The 18198-nt window shown below is 41.4% G+C and overlaps 1 long non-coding RNA gene across 2 annotated transcripts in view; it reads right to left on the bottom strand.

The window, feature by feature from the left end:
• Nucleotides 1-428: 428 nt before the first annotated feature.
• LOC140511660 (uncharacterized) overlaps nucleotides 429-18198 on the bottom strand; it is a 41576-nt gene continuing 23806 nt past the window's right edge. Inside the window, exons 2-4 of one of the 2 annotated variants that reach the window (XR_011969618.1) lie at nucleotides 16094-16210; nucleotides 14395-14623; nucleotides 429-1193 (exon numbers count right to left, since the gene is read on the bottom strand). This is a non-coding gene — a long non-coding RNA (uncharacterized lncRNA). Of the gene's footprint in view, nucleotides 1194-13409; nucleotides 14624-16093; nucleotides 16211-18198 lie in introns of those variants that run through there. The other variant, XR_011969617.1, reaches the window with a different exon arrangement.

The raw sequence follows: 18198 nt of genomic DNA, 5'->3' as shown, positions 1-18198 counted from the left end.
AGTCCAGACATGCTGCATGAGGAAGGAGAAATGATTCTAAAGAAAAGAAATTATTGAAAGATCAGCTTAGTGATACCAAGTATTAACAGAGGAGCTACGTGTTAGAGGTGACATAATTTCTAGGTCGTATTGGGATCAATTCTCTAGGTATTAGAAAGAGAGGAGGATATCAAATTGCAAATAAAGTCTTGGGCATTGTAATTACCAAAAGGAGATGGTTGTGAAAATAATAGTAACTGCTGACCTTCATGCCTGACTTCCCATTTCTTCAAAATTTTTATGGCAATACAATATATAACAATGGAATTTAGTTCAATTTGATTCAACAAGCATTAAACACATTATGTTCCAGGTTCTGTGCTAGACTGGAAATATAAAGACAAAAATGAAAATTCTATACTCTTTTCATAAGCTTTCATTACATTCAACTGCTGTTGATACTGATATTAATCAACTGGCATGCTAAGTAGACAAGATAGACAAAGTGAATACAAAATGGATTTTGAGGGGTGGGATCCTTGATGAAGGCACGAGACAGGAACAGATAGGATTTCGTGAATAGTTTTTATTTTATAAGCTAAATCTTTACCATCACACAATTGACTGAAAGATGTAGCTTCAATATAATTTTTTTATTTTTCTTGAGTAATATTTCATTTTTTCTAAATTGCATGTAAAAGCACTTTTTAATATTCATTTAAAAAATTTGAGTTCCACGTTTTCTCCCTTTCCCCCACTTCCTCTCCCTGAGATTGGAAGCAGTTTGATATAGGTTAGATGGGTAATCACGCAATTGTTTATTCTTCGTTTGTGTTAAAGTTTTTGATTTGATAAAGCAAAATGCCTCCTTCAAGACTTTCCTCCAGCCAATTCTTTCCTATTTATTTGTAAAAATTTGTGATTCATTGAAAGATGTAACAACAGAGATACCTTTGAGAATGTTTTGATTATAATTAATTATTAATTACTATTATTAACGCAAGTTAAGTATTGCATAGAGGGCAATGGAGAGGTAGCTATTGTGTTATGCATATTGGCACTACCAACAGCAAACTGAGTAGAAGTAATGTAAAAGGTGAACAGCCAGAAATGAAGGTGGACCAGTCATGTAGTAGGATATCAGATAATTAACAGTTGGTGCTCAGCGCTTCATTGATATGGGTGTAATTTCAAGAGGTTCAGTGGTAGAATTCCTGTGGACAAAAGTCACAAAACATAAGAAGGAATGTAAGACTGCAATCTGCATCAAGGCAAGATGTGGTCTCATGCATGAGACCACATGTCCCTTGGAGCATCAAATAACAACAGTTCGTATTTCTAGAGCACTTTAAAGGTTTGCAAAGTGCCTTCCCCCAGAACAACTCCATGGGATAGGTAATAGCCTACGTATTATAGCTCTCATTGATCAAAGGATAAGTTGCAGAACTAGTATCGATTTGCATTGGTAGAGGGAATTTCTTCCCTGAGAGTTTACCACACGAATAAAGCAACTGACCCAGTCCAGATTCATTTTCTTCTCTCAAAGAAAAATGAAACTGAGGAATGGATTTCTAGTGGATATAATTTCAGGCAGGTGGTATGAGATGTGTTTTGGGTATGGATAGACACCTTTCCCAGAGTCCTATGGATGACATGTTCATCTCCTCTGTTCCTCTAGATACCTTTTTTCATCCGTCTTTTCCCTGTGTCTGAGATACTCAAAATTAGAATGATAGAGCCATATAATGTTAGGGGTCCTTTAGGGGTCATCTGGCCTCATTCCTCAACCTCCCCTCTCCCATTTTATAGGTTGGGGAATGAGGATCTGAGAAGGAAGTAACTAGCCAGCAAAGACCCCGACTGAAATCCTCTGACTCCTAGACTGGCATATTTTCTCTAATACCACGCTTTTTGCAGCAGACTCACTCAGGGCTCTACCCAGACAGGGCCGGTGTGAAACCAGACTTTTTGGGATCCACTGCACCTTAGCACTTTCCCCAGAAATCCCTTTAGCTTCTCAGATTCTATTGAGCCCCACCTTAGACTGATTCCAAGCCCCTTCAGCTTCCCGGTGAGTTAAAGATAATAGACCTGGCTTTCCCTATAGGCTGACTAGGCTGGTATTTGGGAGGCTTTCCCCTGGGCTGACTGGGCTGGGATTGGAAGGCTCTGGTTTGGGGCTCCAAGCCAAACCTCGGAGAGCACAGCCTGCCTCGGGCTCTGGCAAGGCAGTGAACTTCATGGCCCCAGGCAGGAGCCAAAGACAATGGTTCTTTTCACTCAGCATTTTCTGAAGAGGCAGGGTGGGGAGCAACTGGTCAGCCAGGCAGCTTAGAGCTCTTTTTTTTTTTTTTTTTTTGAGAGAGAATTGCAACTCAAAAGACCCAGGTTCTAGTTTTGGCCTTGCTGATAATGGGTTGTGAAAACTTAGAACAACCACCTTACCCATTTGTGTCACAGTTTCTTTCTTTGTAAGATAGGGATTATAGCATTTGACCTACTTATTTCGTAGGCGTATGTATGGTATGGACGTGAGGGTGCGTTGGCAGAATGGTAAAGGTAACATGGAAAAACAGGAGAGAATTTATTTTTAAGATAGATTACCTTTAAGGCAACTTTTTCCACCTCAGATGCCAGGATAACTCTGATAATAGATAGGAAAGTGGTTTGAAGAGTGAGAGAGTGGTGGAAATGTAAGGGAAAGCAATGAAGGAACCATGTCTGGATATAAAATCGAGTGTGTGGTCCCTAGTGGGGTTGGTGGATGATGGTGCCTGTGAAACTCTTAGACCAAGAAGCCAGAGTCTGCCTCCCTCCAAGGACACAAAAGACCTGTAAACAGGTCCTCTCCTTCTGGAATAGAATAATTAGCAAGTCCATGAATTAGCTTCTAATTATACTTCTGTTGTGAATGGTAGTAATTTGTCAACCTAAGAAAGACCTTGAGCCTTGATTAAAGGTATCAGGATGCAAAAGTATAGGCTCGTTCTCAGTGCCTTTCAAATCTATGCGTTTGGGGAAATTCATAGCCACTGTCATTTATTCCTGGGCATCAAATGACATACATATACATGCACATATATGTATATATGTAATCTAATATACCTCCTTTTTTTTGTTGTTCAGTGATTTTCAGTTGTGTCTGATTCTTCATTACCCCATTTGAGGTTTTCTCAGCAAAGATACTGGAGTGGTTTGCCATTTCCTTCTCCAGCTCATTTGACAGATGAGGAAACTAAGGCAAACAGGGTAAAATGACTTTGCCAGGATCACACAGCTAGTTAGTGTCTGAGATCAAATTTGAACTCATGTCCTCCTGACCCTAGGCTCAGTGTTCTATCCACTTCACCACTATTTAATGTACTTCTATAGAAAGGTGAACAGCATAGGGCTGCGGTGGTGACAGTATCCTGGGCAATAGTGAATTGCTATTTCATTCGTTTTCATCTGTGAAGCTCCTGGGTCAAACAACATTATAGTTAGAATCACAGGACCTGGATTGGAACATTAGCTCAGCTACTTACTAACTGTGTGATTTCAGGCAAACCAGGCCAGGCCTTAGTTTCTTCGAAATGTCAAATTAGGGGATAGGCTTAGTTGATTTCTAGGTCTGTTTCAGTCCTAAAATCCTATGAATACAGGGTCTTAGAGCTTGATCTAGAAGGGACCAGAGGCACCATCTAATCCAACCTCCTTATTTTATAAATGAAGAAACAGAGGCCTGACCAGATTAAGCTTCTTTCCCTGGATCACTCATGCAGTAAATGTCAAAGGTAGGATCTGAAACCAGGTCCTCTGATTCTTGCAGCGAGGTGGTGCTGCAATGCATAGAGCACCTGGCCTCAGAGTCAGGAAGACATCTTCCTGAGTTCAGATCTGGCCTCAGGCCTATTAGCCTGCATGAATCCTAGGTGAGTCACATCACCTTGTTTGCCTCAGTTTCCTCATCTGTAAAATGATCTGGAGAAGGAAATGCTAAACCACTCCAGTCTCTTTACCAAGCAAACCTCATGTTGTGGAAAGTCAGATATGACATAACCACCATCACCACCATGTCTCTCTCTAGGATCACTGCTCTTTCCATGAGGTCTTAGTTTTTCAAGTTGCAAAGGGCCTTAGAGATTAACTGATTCAACACCCACATCAGAATTTTCCATTGGCTCTGCCACTTAGCTGAGTGATACCCATTACCTCCATGTACCTCAGTTTTCCCACTTATTACAGGAGTTTGCCCTTACCCCATAGGTATAATAAAACAAAAGCAGATAATGGGTCCAGAGAAAAGTTGTGAAGAGGGAAAAGAATGGAGGAGGAAGGGTGCAGGGGATGCAAGGAATCAAAGAATCCCTGACTTATTGCCTACTCTTTGGTCCTACCCTATCTGCGGCAAAGGTAGCGTCACCACTGAAGAAGGAAACTGAACAGTTGGGGGGACAGGAGTGTGTTGGGACATGAAGGGTGAGAGACAAGACAGTAAAAAGGAAAAGTAGAACTATGGAGGCATCTCTTGGGAAATGCTGCACTTGGAGCTCCAAAGGCTTCTGGGGTAGGGGTAGTGGGGCTGCAATGGGGCCATCTTGGGGTGGAGGGGTGTCCTGGATTGGAAATTCCAGGGGTGTTGCAATTCTGGAATGTGGTGGATTGGCATTGAGGCCTCAGAAAAACCAGTGGGCCCTACCATGCCAGACCGTAATAACAGCCTTGCAGTGTCTCTAACCAGCACCGTCCCCTTCGACTCCCAGGCATCCTAAATTCACACACACACACACAAAATGCAACTCCGTTTTAGCCCCGCAGCCTAATAGCTACTGTTGTGTTTGCACTGTGCCCGCAAGCATCATGGGCCATTAAGAAAGCCGTCCATTGAGATCCTGGGCTGCCATTTATTGGTCTGGAGACTGGAACTTGTCCAGACCAGTCAGCCCTCTGAGGAGACATGAATGGCTACACAAGGCAAGTTGTTTTTGAAGAGAGGGACCCCTGCAATTAGCTGGCAGATGCTGAAGAAAAGGGGACAAAGCTCTCCCCAGGCCTAACGAAAGAAAGGAGTCACCACAATGCACTTAGTTGGCTTATACACAGGCAAGCCCATTGCCCACACTTAGCTCCTTCTCTCCTGGCCAGGCAGAACAGGCACCCACAGCCTATGTGTATGGTGTGGGATGAGGGAAAGAAGATACATGCTGGCACTGGAATCAAGAGACCTGGTTTCATATTGTGGCTTTGACACTAGCTGGATGCTCAAAGATGAGCTGTTGTTTCTCTGAGCCTCAGTTTCCCCATTTGCAAAAGTGGCATGATTAAACACTACTTGCTTCATGAGGAGTATATTTTGTAAGTTTCAAAGTACTGGATAGATGTGAGTTACTATTATCTGGCATTCAGCATGAGGGGAAGGGGAAAGGCAGAAGGATTTCTTGTGTATTTACTATGTACCAGAAACTGTGCTCAGCTCATTACAAGTATCTCATTTGATCCTTATAACCACTCTGTGAGGTAGGAGCTATTATCTCCTTTTTATAGTTGAGGAAACTGAGGCAGATAGAGATGAAATGATTTATCCAGAGGGCACAGAGCTAGTAAGTGCATAAGTCCTGATTTAAATTGAGTTCCTCGTCACTCCAGGCCCAGTGCTTAATTCACTGAGCCACCCAGATACATTGTATACAGGGTTCTTCTTCAACAGCAAAGGACCATCACCACAACCACCAACCTACTCGATCATCATTCAGTGCTCGTGGACACACATCTATGTACTTCCCCTCACTCCTCAAAAACACATATACACACAATCAATTCAATTTGACCAGCATTTAGTAGGTGTTTAGGTGGAGTAGTTACTAAGTGCTGGCAATGCAGAAACAAACAAGCAAAAATAATTCCTCAGTTACAGAATAGAAGAAAACCTTAGTCATCATACAGTCCCACCCAAGAAATCCCTTTATAAGCTACATGCTGAGTGGTCATCCATACTTTGCTTGATCTACAGCAAGGGGGAGACCCATCATCTCCTGAGGCTGTTTATTCAATTTTTGGATAGCTCTAATTGCTAGTAGTGGCTCCATAGTGCATAGAGCACCAGACTTGGAGTCAGGAAAACCCATCTTCTTGAGTTCAAATCTGACCTGAGACGGTTCTTAGCTGTGTGAACCTGGGCAAGTCACTTAAACCTCATTTGCCTCAGTTTCCTCATCGGTAAAATGAGTTGGAGAAGGAGATGGCAAACCATTCTATCATCTTTGCCAAGGAAACATCAAATTGGGGTCACAAAGAGTCTGAAATGACTGAATAGCAACAACAAAAATTGTTAATAAGTTTCTCCTTACTCAAAACTAAATTTGCTATTTTGTGACTTCAACCCATTATTCCTAATTCTGCCTTCTGGGGCAAAATAGAAAAAGTCTAGTGCTTTTTCTAGGACAACAAGTATTTATTTCTTTGGTAAATGATATTCTATTTTTTCCAATTACATGTAAAGATAGTTTTCAACATTCATTTTTTATAAGATTTTGAGTTTCAAATTTTTCTCCTTTCCTCTTATCCTCCTTCCTCAATATGGCAAGCAATTTGATATAGATGATACATGTACAATCTTGTTAAATATGTTGGCACATGAGTCCTGTTGTGAAAGGAAAAACAGAACAAAAGAGAAAAACAACAACAAAAAAACAACCAAAAAGTGAAAATAGTCTGCTCTGATCTGCATTCAGATCCATTGTTCTTTCTCTGGCTGGGGATAGCAATTTCCATCATACTCATGATGGAAACTTTTGGAGTTGTCTTGGATTATTCAACAAGCCTTTATTAAGCACTTATTTTGTTCCAGGCACTGTGCTGGGGAGACAAAGGCAAAACCTCCCCTCTTCCTCCCAAAAAACTAGAGTCTGCTTTTAAGAAGCTGAAATCTAGCAGGGGAGACAAAATGGAAACACCATATATGCATACATATATATATATATGTATATGTATATGTGCTATATACATATACATATGCATGCATATGTGTATCTCTCCCAGGGAAGACATGTAGAACATGTGACCCATGTTTAAGAGTAAAAGGGCTGTCACCTCTTAAATTAGGTGCCATCTTTGATTCCATACACACATATACATACATAACCTAATAAACTGGAGATACTCTCAGAGGGAAGACACTAAGAATAGCTTTTTGCAGAAGGTGGGATTTGAAGAGATTTCAGATTTATGCTGAGATTTGCAGGAAGTTGAAGAATTCAAGAGGTGGACATGACCAAGGAGAGTGGCATGCCTGTTTATGAGGACCCTCCTGTGAAAAGGGAGATGAGGCGGTAGAAGGAATAGCAAAGAGGTCAGTGTCCCTGGGAAGGTAGACAAGGACTAGGACTTTCTTTGATCCTGGAATTCATAGGAGGTCACTGGAGTTTATTGAATGGGGAAGCAGAAAAATAGGGTCAGATCTGGGCTTTATGAAGATCACTATGGCACTGGAGTGGGGAGAGTCTGGCTGGAGGCAGGGACATCAACCAGTAGGCTATTATGATGGTCTTGGTTGAGGTGATGAGGGCCTGTACCAGAGTGGTGGTGATATCAGAGGAGAGGAGGTGTATGTGTATGTGTGTGTGTATGATATTCTGAAGGAAGAAATGATAGGACTTAGCAACTCATTGGATATGGAAGGAAAGAGAGGAGTCTAGGTTAAGAGGTAACAACCCTATGAGTATTTGAAAATGTGAATTACATTCTTTATGTGTCTTCTCTGGGCTAAATATCCCTCAGTTCTTCACCCTAGTCTTTATATGGCATGAACTCAAGACCCCTCACCATCTCGGGTCCTTCCTTACTTTTTCTCACTGTATTTTCCAAAGAAAGAAATAGCATAGGGGATGGGGTAGGCCTGATCCAGGGTTGAGAGAAGTCTTATTCCAACAGTGACTTAAGCAGGCTCCTAAGACACTGAATAGGTGGTCAGATGGGGTTAGTAGGTGTCCAACTGCTCCCCACCCCTACCCACTCTGAGTCAGACTAGGGTGTAGAGGGGCTAGAGTTGACAGGGAAGGACCCCCTCACTGATTAGCTACTTGACTGTAGGCATCAGACCAGGGGCTGGGCTGGGGAAATGCTGGGTAGGCCAGATTTTAGCAATCTGGTCAAAAGAGTGTTGGTTGGAAATAAGAAGACCTGTATTTTATTCACTGCTGTGACATTCACTCTGGATCTCTGTTTCCTTTGAAGAATAAGATTGATGCACAAGGTCATCTCTAAGGTCCATATAGCTCTATTAATCTGTGATTGAGTCTGTGTGATTTGAGCTGCATTTGACAATAATTCAGATGTCTTGATTTTGAAAAGAACTGAGTGAACAAAGGTTTCAAACATTTCCCATCTCTGGGACCTCAGTTTCCTTCTCTGTACAAAGTTAGACTAGATGATCCCAAAGGATTGTTTCAATTCTAATACATGTAATTATCACAATGCTTTTTGGGGGTGTGACTTTAAGTCCTCTTCCATAACATCATCTTTTCACTAAGGGGTTTACTATCCTAGTTCCATTACCAAGAATTTTCTTAGAATTTGAGTTCTCTGCATGGAAATGATAATAGAATTCAAGGGAACTGATAAGTTCACAGTTACATGAAGCAAAATGGGGAGAATCTGGACAGATTCTTCAAGACACTCTTGTTTAGAATGAAGTTGATATGTGATGACCTAGCAAAAAAGACTGAGCAGACGTTCAGATGGGAGGAAAACCCAACAAGGAGCAATTTCATGGAAGCAAAATCAGGAGAATATCCAGGAGGAGAAGGTGATGAACAATGTCAAGCTTCAAAGGGGTCAAGAAGGATGGAAACTAATGAAGGACCTTTGGATTTAGCAACTAAGAGTTCTTTGAAAAGCTTAGAGAATACATATTAAATCAAGTGGTAGAATGGAAAGCCATACAGCATTTTGCTTATTGTGAATGAAGCAGAAGGTGAAGAACAGTGAATGTAGATGGCTTTTTTCTAGGAATCTGGCTATGAAAGGTACAAGGTTTCAGCTCCCATCCTTGGGTGATTGTTGTTGGAACATCAATACACTTGGCACAATATGGTATATATATTTCCAATTATTAGGCAGTTTTTTTTCCTTCCTTAGGCTTTCCATCAGACCCAAATTTGCCCCTCTAACACCAATCCATTTTTTCTCATACTGCCCTATACAGACAAATAAAAGAAGTCAAATCCCTTTTGAACATGAGAGCCAATAGTTTCTTTGAAGGTGGCTCTCATCCTCCTTCCCTACACCCCAGTCTTTCTTATCTTCTCCAGGTTGAACATTCCCAGTCCCATCAGCTGTCGTTCAGGTGACCTGGACTCAAAGCCTTCCTCTGCTTGTTTTACAGCTCCTCAGTTTTCTTAGAATTGAGCACAACATACCAGGTGAGGTCTACCTCTTCAGGGCCAAACTCAGAGAGTCCTTTTTAATATCTGGAAGCTATTCCTTTATTCATTCAATCCTATACCACGTTAGTTCTCTTTTGGTTTCTATATCATAATCCTGACTCATATAGAGCTTGTAACCTACCAAGACCCACAGATCTTTTTGAGACAAACTGCTGTCAAATTAGGACTTTCATGTTTTTGAGGACTTGTGTATTTTTTAGACCAAGTATGAGACTTTACCCAGTACCTGGGGCATAGCGGTACTTTAATAAATACTTATTGATAGATTGTTCCTAGTGAATTTCTTCCTATTAGATTAAATCAATTAATCCCCAAGCATAATCACCTAGTATATCTGTGCTAGGTGTTGACACAGAGACACAGAGACAAAGAATAAAACAATACTTATTCAGGAAGATTGCATTCTCATTAGTAGTCTTGTGCCTGTATATGTACTTACTGAATACATATAAAGAGAATAGTTGTTGGGGTTTACATAGACTTCAGGTAGAAGGTGGTACTTGAGCTGTGTCTTAGTGAAAGAGAGGAATGCTACTGAGTAGGAGGTGAGGAGGGAGCCCATGCCAAATAAGAAGGTTAGCTTATGCTATGACCCAGAGACAGGAAGTGAAGTGTTGTGTGTGAAGACCAAAAAAAAAAAACCAAAACAACAAAAAAAAACCAAAACCAAGCCAGCTTATCAGGGTAACAAGATGGAGAATACTGTAAAGATAGGTTGGGGTCAGGATGTAATGGGCTTTACAAGCTAAATGGAGGATTTAAATTTTCTCCTAGAGGTAAAATGGAGCCAGTGGAGTTTGTGGATTGGGCAAGGACATAGTCACCTCTGTACTTGTAACAATATGGAGGATGGAATGAAGTGGGGAGAGATTTGAGGTTTAGAGGTATATTTGGTGGCTATTGCCATACTCTAAGTGAGAAATGATGAGGACCTAAGTTAGAGAGAAGGAGTTGAATTTGAGAGATCCAGTAGGGATAGAAAATAGCAAGATTTGATAACTGATTGGATATGGGGTGAGAGAAAGTGAAAATAACAATGAGTTTAGGAACCTGGGAGAATGCAAGGATTGTTTGTGCCTTTGACAGAAATAGAGAAATTTTGAAGAGGGGTGGGTTTGGGAGGAAAGGTAATGAGTTCTGTTTTGGATATGTTGAGTTTGAGATGTTTCTGGGACATCCAATTTGAATGTATAATAGCTGGCTCAAGGGAGACACTAGGGCTGTGTATATATAGATCTGTGAGGAATCAGCATGGAGATGATAATTAAAACCATAGGAGCTGATAACCAAGAGAGAAAGAGAAGTCTACATGGGAGAGAACCTTAGGAAACAACCAAAATTAGGCAAGGGATGATATGGATAAAGAACTAGCCAAAGAGATTAAGGAATGGTCAGACAGGAGATCTAGGAGAATGATGCCCTCAAAACCCAGAGAAATGAGAATATCCAAGATAGGACAGTCAATAGTATCAAATGTGGCAGAGACATCAAGAAGGATGAGAAATGTGAAAAGATAATCAGATTTGGCAGCTAAGAGATCACTGTTAACTTTGAAGAGAGCAGTTTCATTTGAGGGGTAACATTAGAATACAAAGTGCAATGGATTAAGAAGTGAGTGAAAGGAGAGAAAGCAAAGGTAACATATTCAGATAACTTTTTAGGAGTTTGTTGGGAGAAGGAGGAGGGGGGAGATTGAGAATGAAAACCTGAGTGAATGATAGGACCTAGTGAAGCTTTTTGAAAAATAGGAAGATTTAAATATGTTTGAAGGCAGCAGGGAAGGAACCAGTAGATAGAAGATTAAATAGAGCTCAGGGATGATTGAAGTTACAATATGCTAAAGAACATGGGAGGGAAAGAAGATCAAGAACACAAGTATAGGGCCTTAGCAAGGAGACTGGGATGAAAGGAGAGGGTGGGGGATGATGTCAAGAGGTTCTGAGATAAAGCTAAGGGAAAATGTGGAGTTCACATAGCATGGCCTCAGTTTTCTTAGTAAAGTAAGAGGAGGTCCTTAACTGAGAGAGAGGGGGCAAAAGGAAGGGTGGGATGTTTGAGAAGACTTGTAAGAGCTTCTGTGGGGAGTGAGCTAGGGAATCAATTAGGGAGGAATAAAAGGACTATCTTGCTGCAGGAAGGGCTCACTTGTAGTGGATAACATGAATTTACAGTGTATTCAGTCAATAGACTTTTCTAGCTCCTTTCAGCAGCATGCAAGTAGGAGTTTAAGGGACAGATGGTGGGACTCATCCAGGGTTGAGGTTTGGCAAGGGATGAGTTGGCAGTAGGACAAGAGGGGGAGTGGTGAGAGATTTGAGAATAAAAGGTAGTGTACAGTTGAGTACACTAAGTACAGGGTTGAGATTTGAAAGGGTGGAAAGTGAAGGCCAAGAAAGAATGAAGGCCTGAGAAAGTACTGAAGAGTGGAGGAATTGAAGGTTGGGATAAGTGCTACTAGTAGGTTTAGGAGAGGTGAGGCATAGGGAGAGGCCAGATTATAGGATGTTTTATTCTTATAGAGTATATTAGAGTTTTTGATTAAGGAAGTATAATACTTGTTGGTAATGGTAAGATCCTGGGAGTAGCTAGGTGGTCCAGTAGACAAAGTCCTAGGCCTAGAGTCAGGAACATTCATCTTAGAAAGTTCAAATCTGACCTCAGACACTAGCTGTGTGACCCTAGGCAAGTCACTTAACCTTGTTTGCCTCCATTTCCTCATCTGTAAAATGAGCTACAGAAGAAAATGACAAGCCACTCTAGTATCTTGGCCAAGAGAACTCCAAATGGGGTCCCAAATAGTTGTACACAACTGAAATGACTCAACAACAACAACAAAGGCTGAGATCCAGGGTGTCACCATCTCTGTGTATAGCTGAAATAGAATAGAATAGATGACCAGATTTAAAGAAACTGAGGAACTGGTAGGTTAGGGAATTTGAGAGAGCATCATTTTGGATGATGGAGTCCTTCCCATCATTTTGGATGATGGGAAGGAGAAGAAAATGGTGAGCCAGGTACTGAACTCTTCGAGAATGAAGGAAAATGGATGAGTGGTAAGTAAACAATAGTCACCATGATCTATTAGGTGGAAAATTTTAATTGGATGAACTTCAAAGGAGGAAAGGTTGTTGAGTATTAATGTCTAAGGTAGAGTTTGGAAGTATAGTTCTTGTAGAAGGAATATTCTTAATCTCCCTCCTGGACCAACATGTTGGGAGTATAAATAAAGATACAGACAGCATTGGAGAGGATAACCAGGAACATGTTTTCATCAGGGAAGAGCTATTGTATTTGCAAGGAGTGTGAGAGAAAGGAGTATAGAATGATGGGAAGTTTGTTCACCATTGGAGGAGAATTCCAGAGGGTGTAGTAGAAAAGGTGGCCAGGGTTGGACTGGGATAGATTGAGGAAGATAGGATTGAGAGAATAAGAGGAGGTTGAGGAGCGTTTCCTCCTAGATGGCCAGTGATATACAGGAACAGGAAGAAAAATGGGAGGTGGGATATTGTTAACCATAAGAGTTGTAGTAGTAGTAGTAGTAGTAGTAGTAGTAGTAGTAGTAGTAGTAGTAGTAGTAATAGTAAGAGTGGTAGTAGTGGGTGGCACATTGGATAGATTCAGCCCAATGCTTTAATCTGTCAGAATTGTTTTGGTTCTCAGCCCTGTCATCTAATGTTTGAACGATGCCTTCCAGTTTTGTATTATCTACAGAATTGGAGTGTATCATCTACTCCTTCATTCCAGTAATTGATAAAAATGTTAAATAGCACAGGGCCAAACAGATGCCTGGGTCAGTCTACTAAAGACCAGCTGTCATAGACCTCATAGAGACACTGAACCATAAATTATTGACATTTGGATCTGGTCATTCAATCCACCTCAGATTCATTTACTTGGAATACTGTTTTATTCTTTTCTCTGTGCCTTTTCCAACAAGATTAATATGAGGTAATTTATAAAACTGTAGCCAGAATTCCCTATATACAATATAGGTGTGGATGAGTCCAGCATAAAATGCCTAGCATGTATGTGGTATGAAGATATATATTCACAACATACATATATGTATACACATATGGATATATTTCTGCATACTCCTCTCTCTATATGTGTAAATGTACATATACATATGTTTGTACACACACACACACACACACACACACACACACACACACACGAGATCTGTTATATGGAAAGACCTATTCCAAGTGTCTGAAGGGAACTGATTTCCATCTTTGTGGAGAATAAAAGAAGGACCTCAGTCCTTCACTTGCCTGTCTCCAAGGGAAGTATTGGGCTTAATTTAAATTCATCTGCTATACCTCAAATATTGTTATTTGTTGTTAATTCAGGGCAATTATTCTTCTGGGATTCAGATAAATGACATTTTCCCTGATAACTCATAATGGGAAGGTAACAGTTAGTTTATTTTCAGCAGCTTAGCTCCCTCCCACCAAACCCTGGCTACATAAACAAGTCATGGGTAGCTAGTAAGCCTTTTTGTGGGAAGCTAGGTGACTCGGTGAATAGAGTGCCAGGGCTGGAATCAGGAGGACTCATCTTCCTGAATTCAAATCTGATCTCAGACACTTAACAGCTGTGTGACTCTGGCCGAGTCACTTAACCCTGTTTCCCTTAGTTTCTTCATCCGTGAAATGAATTGGAGAAGGAAATGACAAAGTACTCCAGTTTTCTTTGCCAAGAAAATCCCAAATAGGGTCATGAAGACTTGGACATGATAGAAAAATGACTAAGCAATAGTAGTGAGCCTCTGCATCAAAGAAGTTGGAGAAGTTATATTGATTAGGTTAATACACAAGAGCAAGTAAGCTCTTTGAGGGTGACTTACTTAGTTTTCAATAAGAGAGAATGGTTTCACCGTAGGGAGTCATCTCTTAGCAATCACTAAGGGTTGTGGGCCCTGGAAGTCAAGGGACATGTAGAAGGGCGCCTTTTCCGCATATCTGGTTCTCCAGGTTGATCTCTCACCTACCATTCAAAAGTCAGTGCTTGTTTCTCTGTGTCCTCATTTATTCTCCCAGCAGACTCTCCAGATTCACGAAAGTACTTTTCCCACTTACACAGGTGTGCAACATGAGAGGCTCAGTGGTTTCTCAGTCAGTCAAGAATCACATCATCTATCACTGCAGCCTTGTCCTTCAGGAAACTGCCCATCCTAGTTCGGCAGAGGTGTTAGAAAATGCATTGCTGCCATCTGTAAACTAGAAGTATATGTTAAGTATTAAACTGTAAGTACATATATATAAATCTGTAGATTCAGTTTAGAAATCTTGTCAAAAAAGCAAATAAAGATATTCATAATGTCCTCCCTTCCCTCCCCTTCCCTTCCCTTCCCTTCCCTTCCCTTCCCTTCCCTTCCCTTCCCTTCCCTTCCCTCCCCTTTCCCTTCCCTTCCCTTCCCTTCCCTTCCCTTCCCTTCCCTTCCCTTCCCTTCCCTTCCCTTCCTTTCCCTTCCCTTCCCTTCCCTTCCCTTCCCTTCCCTTCCCTCCCCTTTCCCTTCCCTTCCCTTCCCTCCCCTCCCCTTCCCTTCCCTCCCCTTCCCTTCCCTCCCCTTCCCTTCCCTCCCCTTCCCTTCCCTTCCCTTCCCTTCCCTTCCCTTCCCTTCCCTTCCCGTCCCTCCCCTTCCCTTCCCTTCCCTTCCCTTCCCTTCCCTTCCCTTCCCTTCCCTTCCCTTTCCTTCCCTCCCCTTCCTTTCCTTTCCCTCCCCTTCCCTTCCCTTCCCTTCCCTTTCCTTCCCTTCCCTTCCCTTCCTTTCCCTTCCCTTCTCTTCCCTTCCCTTCCTTCCTCTTGCCCTCCCTCCCTTCCTCCCTTCCTTCCTTCTACTTCTACTTCCAGAAAGTTTTTTCTTTTTATCTAACTTAAGTCATAGCTGTTCCTCTTTGGTTTGGATCATAGTTAATGTTTAATAAATCCTTAGGCTTAGGAGTTATTTTGCCTGGAGGAATGAGATAATTTCCGTAGCACTGGGTTGCATTGGCGACTTTTACTTTTTTTTTTGTATCAGGGATTAAAAATAAGCTCATGTTTTAGGGGTGTCCCCTTCCCTCATTTCTTTTCACTGTCTCTTAGCCCACTATATGTACATCATTGCCCACTACTGTTCATTTGAGCCCCCATATCCCTTTCTTTACACTCATACAGCCACCATTGTAGCTCAGGTCCTTAGCATCTCTCATTTGGACTATTGTAGTAGCCTTCTGATTCCTCTCTTCTCCTTTTCAATCCATCTTCCACACAGCTGCTGCACTGATAATTTCTTAAGGTACAGGTCTGAAAATGTCATTCATCTAAGAAGCTCCTGTGTCTTCCTATATCTGGAGGACAGAATGCAAGTTCCTCCATCTGGCGTTAAAACTCCACAATCTGACTTCATCCTATCATTCTGGATTAATTGATATTATTTCCCTTCACATACTCTGTGTTCTAGCCCAAAATAGACCAACTTGCTATTTTCTGTAAAAGAAATTCCAACTCCTGCCTTCATGTGTTTGCAACTTCTCTCATTCTTGGAATGCTCCCCCTCCCTCATTCACCTTTGCCTCATAGAATCCCTAGCTTTCTTTAAAGCACTACTTGGGTACCAAGTTTTACAGGCAACCTTTCCCCTTCCTCCAAGTTGTCAATGCTCTCTGAGCCTCCCTTCAACTGCTGCACAGATATTTTGCACTTACGTAATTGTGTATGTGCTGCTTCTCTCAATAGAAGGTAGCTTCCTTGAAGGCAGGGACAATTTCATTTTTTTCTTCTATTCACAATACCTAGCACAATGTTCAATATCCACTGGACACCTACTGAAGGAGATGTTCAGTAAGTACTTATTCTTTCTTTCTTTCTTTCTTTCTTTCTTTCTTTCTTTCTTTCTTTCTTTCTTTCTTTCTTTCTTTCTTTCTTTCTTTCTTTCTCTCTCTCTTTCTTTCTCTCTCTCTTTCTTTCTTTCCTTCTTTCTTTCTTTTCTCTCTCTCTTTCTCTCTCCCTCTCCCTCTCTTCCTCTTGTCTTTCCTTCCCTTCTCTATCTCCTCCTCATTTCTCTCCCTCCCCTCTCTCTCTTCCCCTTAGATCCCATTTTCCCAACTCTCCTTTCTCTCTTTTTCTCTCTGACATTCTATTTTCTCCAGCTCTCTCATCTTTCCCTCTCTGTCACATTCTATCTTTCTTTCTCTCCTCTCTTTCTTTCCTCTCTGTCTTCCTATCTTTACCTTCTTTATACTTATGGGAAGAAAAACGGTGGGCATGTCCATTTCAAAATCTTCCCAAACAATCGTGCCACATAGCAGGCAAGTGAAAAGGAAAAACAGGAAGTAAGTCATAACTGACTATGACAGCTTCTTAGAAACTGGTCCATTTTGCAGCCAAATACTTAGGCAGCACAACCTGAGATGATGACCCCTTCCCATTGCTCCACTCCCGTCTTTTCTGGCTACCCAGCAATTCTGGTTGTGCTTCAGGTCATGACCTGGGCTTGTGTTGGTTTTCTCCTTCTATGGCAGAGAAAAGTTGATATCTACAAACTGCATGGGACAAGTTCAAGGTCATGAACACCTAAGAATTCTCTGCCAGCCCCATCCCCATGATGGCTGCATAGCCACCAAAACCCAACAGAATTCTCCTTGCCAGCATACCCAGTCCATTGAACTGGAGCCCAACTGGAAATCTACAAAGGACATTTGTTTTGGATGCTTTGTAGCAGTTTGGGTTTGGGTCAGAAATAGTTTCCTAGAGTCGGGTGCTCATATAATTATTTTCATTGTGTTTTCAACCCCACTCCCTGCCCTCTTTTTCCATTTTCCTTAATTTTCCATAAAAAAGCACTAGAGATATCTGATTATTCCAATGAGCAGGCTGTCACGGTGTTCTACAAATGGACACCATGACATTGCTGATGCGTGATGATCGTACTGACATCTACTCTTTTATTAAGGTTTTTGTGACCTGAGTACTTGTGGCAGTGAAGGGAAAGGATTCTAAGACCCAGAGCTGGAAGGACCTTTGAGCATGTGTGCAGCCCCTTTGTTTTACATCTAAGGAAAGAGATCAGAGAGGGAAAACTGAGTGTTGAAGGTCATGCCAGCTTGTTAGAAGGGCTGTCATGGGGAAGAAAGAATTCCACTTTTGTATAGCATTAGGAGACAGATCTAGGACCAATTGGTAGAAATTATAGGAAGGTAGATCCCACTTCAATATAAGGAAGAATTTTGTAAGAATTAGAGATGACCAGCAATATTAATTCTCTTCTATATTAAAGCATCCTAATACTGGAATTGTATAAGCAGAGGCTGGGTGATCATTTGTAGTGAATGTTGCAAAGGGGCGTCTTACATTGAGAGGGAGATTTGACTGGATTACCTTTAGGGTCCCCTCTAACTCTAAGATTTTAGAGAACTTTCTAATATGAGACAGGAACTGGAATTGGGAGGCAGACAGCCTAGATTCTAGAATTCATTTAACCACTAAGGAGCTGGATGATCTTGGACAAATCACCTTCCTTTTCTGAGATTTAGTTTCCACATGAAGGAGTTGGATAAAATATCTCTATGGTTCTTTCTAGCTCTAATGCTCCATGATTTTACGGCATCTTCACTATTTTTGTTGTTCAGTTGTTTCTCAGTTGTGTCTGACTCTGTGATCCCATTTGGGCTTTTCTTGGCAGTGCTACTGGAGTGACTTGCCATTTTCCTTCTCCAGCTCACTTTTATAGATGAAGAAACTGAGGCAAGCAGGATTTAAGTGATTTGTCCAGGGTCCCACAGTTAGTAAATGTCCAAGGCCAGATTTGAAC

Source organism: Notamacropus eugenii, chromosome 6 (genome assembly GCF_028372415.1).
Source record: "Notamacropus eugenii isolate mMacEug1 chromosome 6, mMacEug1.pri_v2, whole genome shotgun sequence".
In the NCBI taxonomy this organism is placed as follows: Eukaryota; Metazoa; Chordata; class Mammalia; order Diprotodontia; family Macropodidae; genus Notamacropus; species Notamacropus eugenii.
The sequence above is the reverse complement of the archived record's forward strand: the minus strand, read 5'-3'. Positions and strand labels throughout refer to the sequence as shown.